We start from the raw sequence: 4528 nt of genomic DNA, 5'->3' as shown, positions 1-4528 counted from the left end.
GGGAGAGGCGTTCGACAGAATTTGTGTTCCGGTGTGCAGGTGCGGAAGCATGAAAACCTTTTGAAATACATTTTGTTGACATTTTGTCTTGCTTTCCCAGGATCTTCAGAAAACTGATGTTTATAAACTGCCATTTTTTGTGTATAATGGGTGTGCTCGCTCTAGAAAAAAAAAGATTTATATCTTGTTTTATCTAACTAAATTGACAAATGTAAACAGTTTTAAATGAAAAAGGACTGTACCACCTCCGTACAGTTTTTGACACTCATTCTTGAAAAGCACAGAGTATTGTGATTTTCACTGCGTCACTGACAGTCTTGCAAGCGATAGAAAAGAACCATCATCTAAACCAAGATTTGACTCATATATTACTGTTTGGCTCACATCGTCTGATAACATTCTGTGACATCAACCTGGTAATGCAGTAGGTCCCCAGACACTCAAACATACCTGGAAATGAAAGAGCAGACACACTTGCCAAACGGGGATCTAGACAGGAACAGCCCAACATTCCAACTTCATACAACACTGCAAAACAAATCATTAAAAGCAACAACAAACAAGATTGGATGAACAGATGGGCCCTGGGAAAGACAGGCAGAGCAGTTTTCAAACCTAATATTACCACAACAAAAAGGAAGGACAATATCAACCACCTACAGAGAAAGAAACAGACCACGATCTTCCGCCTACAAACAGAACATAATGTACAGCTCAACTTCCACCTGAACAGAATAAACCCAGAACTTCCCCCAATGTGTCCCTTGTGTGACTCTGCATAATTATGAGACTGTGGATCACCACCTGTTCCACTGCACAGCCCTAAATAACATCAGAGCTACCCTTCTCCCTCCGAGACCTAACATTGACAACACACTGTATGGAACATTACAACAACTGTAGCAAAGCTGCACTTATTACTACGTGGCATTGTAAAGAAGGGCAAGAGCCCAACTGTTGCTGGATCGATAACAACAACAAATGAGAAAGGAACGTCATGTAAAATGCCGTTGGCTCCTTGTAATTTAGGGTAGGTAAGTAGAAGAAAATACAAGGGCAGGAAGCTCATTTGGAACGAGCTTGGAAGGATGGCTCAGAACAGAGATAAATGGAAGGGGCTTGTATGTGGCCTATACCCTGCCAGGGGTGAACGGCATTGATGATGATGATGATGATCAGAGCTATATGCGCCAACAGCAGAAGCCCAGTATGACCACAAGACGGAAACACAAACTGGTATTTTAGGAGTACGACAGGGATACCGTTTACTCACCCTTCTTTTCAAAGTCTGTATAGACAAAATAACGCACGACACAAACCAAAGCCCCAGAAAGTCTAAATCAACTTGTATTTGCAGACGGCTAATTTGCTATTCATCCAAACCAACAAAGCCCCCAAAGACATATATCGAACTCAACCACGGCTGTGAGAAATGTGACGTGAGAATATGCACACCAAAAACAAAACTCATGAAAGTCAGCTGAAATCATAGTCCCCTGAACATTCAAAGGAACAACAATCAACTAAAACAGGTCAAAGAGTTTAAATGTCTTGGCAACATTTTACTGGAAGTGGGCCCATACATAGAGAAAAACAATTAATTCGAACTCAGAAAGCCAACACCGTCACCTATCAGCTAGCAACCCTTCTATCTCATCCAAACATCTCTATGAGCATAAAAAGACAGTTTATTACTCCACTATTATACATAAATTCTGCTACCAATGCTAGGCTTGGACACTAAGTAAAACCGACGAAAGCAAAATTATTGCATGCGAGATGAAAATATGTCGCCGCAAAAACCCAAAACATTAGAAGAAGAGACAGCGGGGGCATGAAGCTGTAAGAGCAACTCTTGGCCTGGAGTAGTGTCTGCATTTGATAGAAAAACCAAGAAACAAAATTAAATGGTTTGACCAGCTCTTACGAATGTCACCTAATAGTCAGTCAGCCTAAAGAGCTTATAAAGCTTATAATAATACCAAGTACTAAGGCTGCAAAGGAAGAAGTAGGCCAGGCAAAAGATATAGATCTATTGAAGGTGTCAACGGAATCCTGAGAAACTACAACATTTCAATTGAAAGCTGCAGAGTTGGCTTACCGTAGAAATCTGCATGATGATGATGATAAAGATGATGATGATGATGATGATGATGATGATGATGATGATGATGATGATGATGATTCATTACACGGCAGTACACATAACACTGCCACTATTTGTAATCATAGCCTTTTCTTTTCTCCAGTGGGTTTGCTACACCTCGCCTAACCACTGCACCACCCACGTCGACATTTTAATCCTATCCGTACGTCGTGTTTTACTATTGTATCCATTGGACGTAGGGAACTCGGTGCCACCACCTTCAAAGAGGAAATTTACTCAGTAATCCGATCCGTACGCTTTGCATAACAGTCTGTCTAAATACATTTTTAAAGAAATACTACTGAAAGTTTCAAAGAGATCTTCACACTAGAAGTATTCTAAAACGTGAAGAATACAACCCCAGAGGTACAAAATGACCCCAGGGCGTATTGATAGGGTTAAGAAGTGTTATTGCCAAATTTCGGAGAGATAGAACACCCTTTAAACACAATATGTAATGACTCATTGATCGCAGGTTTTCATGATTGGAAGTTTGGTCATGCTGGACAAAGTATACTGATTTCCATTGTGCACGACATACGAGTAGTTACCCTGTGGTGTTCTATACTCCTTTTATTTACGTTGGGAAATGACTCGTCACACGTACAAAGACAACATGCAATCGTTCAGTCAATGTTTTTGCGGGTCGCTATAATGAATTTTCGCACGAGTTTATGTATAAATGATACATGTACATACCTACCAACTTATCACAAACTGCAGAAGCCCTCACTTCAAAGCAGACTACAGTAAGTATAACGTTGGCATAATATACAGTCAAGTACGGATGATTTGATGTTGTCGGGGGAGTGAAAAGAAAAGATCAACCAAACCGAAGTTCAACTTAACCGTTTTGGACTTCTAAAGAAGAAGAGGTGCTAGGACCTGAGGAAAAAATCAATTTAAAACGAAGATTAACCTCGAGCGAGTTCCACACAAGCGGAGTCTACTGTACCGGCATGTAGTTTTACCTGAGGTGTAGCAGTTAAGAGCTTCACCGTCGCTCACTGACGACCTGCATTCAATTCCCGTGGGGTAGAATGAATTTTTTATCGAGTATCTCGGTCTTTCTGATGTGACGTACTATCCCTCTGAAACCCGCCGCTCACTACTTAAAAGGGTGCACCCATTTTGAGATGGTCTCAAGACCAACTAAACGCGATCTCAAGATGATCTTAAGACAGTCTTGAGATCACACGAGACAAAAATCCGGACTGCTCGGTTAGAAATCTCAACAAATCGTGAGATTGCTTGAATTCAGAACCATCCTGAAAATTATCTGTCGGATTGCAGATCGGGTTACCCGACGCTTAAAACAGAAGGGTGCAAAAGTCAAAATTTTGCAAATCTGACTTCAGAATCTTCATTAACGTCAAATTCTGGTGAAACTTGATACGAATCACTGCTATCAGACGTTTGGTGTTTTATTCTTTGCGTGAGCTAGCCAGCTAGAAAGATCTATATCTATGAATACATACTGAGATACAAACGGTATGAGTGTTTGTGGAAAACAAAATCTGAATACTATTGCAATCAAATTGTAAGAGACAGCGCTTTCAACAATTCAGTTGTATATGGGCAAAGTTTTGACAAGAAATTGTCGGAAATGCATAATAAAAAAAGTAATAATTTAAGATGCACGCTCAGAAAGGAGTACATGTATAAAAAGGTTGAACGCGGAAAAGTTTCTGATGCTAGAACTCAAGGCATTTACGCACCAAGACTATGATATTATGAAGAGCTTTTGTTCCTCAAAAACCAGGATCTGTGTCCTCGTACATACGTAAATATAATTTTTTTAATTTTCATAATCCGCAGAGTACAATGTTAGTTCCTTTAAAAGGTGCGTGTGAGTAAATTTCTCTCCCGCCGAAGAAGCCGTTGTTTGCGCATAATGATTTTTTTCGCATTTATTTTCTTGAGAGAAATACTCAAAACTAGGCCTATACAGTCTGCAGCAACTTAATCGGGTTAAGACCGATTTGGTCCTGACAGGCAGGGCCGAATGGCGTCTGTGGCGTAGTGGCAGGAGACTCAAGTTCGATTCTCGAGTGGGGAGAATTTTGATCAAGTATCTCGGTCTTTCTGTTGGGATGTTGTATCCCTCTCAGCCCGGGTGGGCCCTGACAAGTGTGGTGTTCTTGTGCACTTTGTGCAAGGCAAATCCAAGGAAAATGGCTGAGCAAAACATTGATGCAACCTTCTCACGCTACGGTGTCCGAGTTGTGATCAAATGTTCAACTCTTCTCGGCAAGACTGCAGTTAAAACTGATGTTGATCTATGAAAAGTAATAGGGAATAGAGCCCCATCAATTCAAACAGTAAGAAAACGGATCAGGGATGTTGAAGGTGGGAGATCTGACAAGAAAGATGAAGCGCACA

The 4528-nt window shown here is 40.7% G+C and overlaps 1 long non-coding RNA gene across 1 annotated transcript in view; it reads left to right on the top strand.

Annotated features, from left to right (window-relative positions):
• Nucleotides 1-4528, top strand: part of LOC101860266 — a 16400-nt gene that overhangs the window by 1104 nt on the left and 10768 nt on the right. The gene's annotated exons all lie outside the window — the stretch shown is intronic.

The sequence above is a fragment of the Aplysia californica genome, unplaced genomic scaffold, assembly GCF_000002075.1.
Source record: "Aplysia californica isolate F4 #8 unplaced genomic scaffold, AplCal3.0 scaffold00367, whole genome shotgun sequence".
Lineage (NCBI taxonomy): Eukaryota > Metazoa > Mollusca > Gastropoda > Aplysiida > Aplysiidae > Aplysia > Aplysia californica.
The sequence above is the reverse complement of the archived record's forward strand: the minus strand, read 5'-3'. Positions and strand labels throughout refer to the sequence as shown.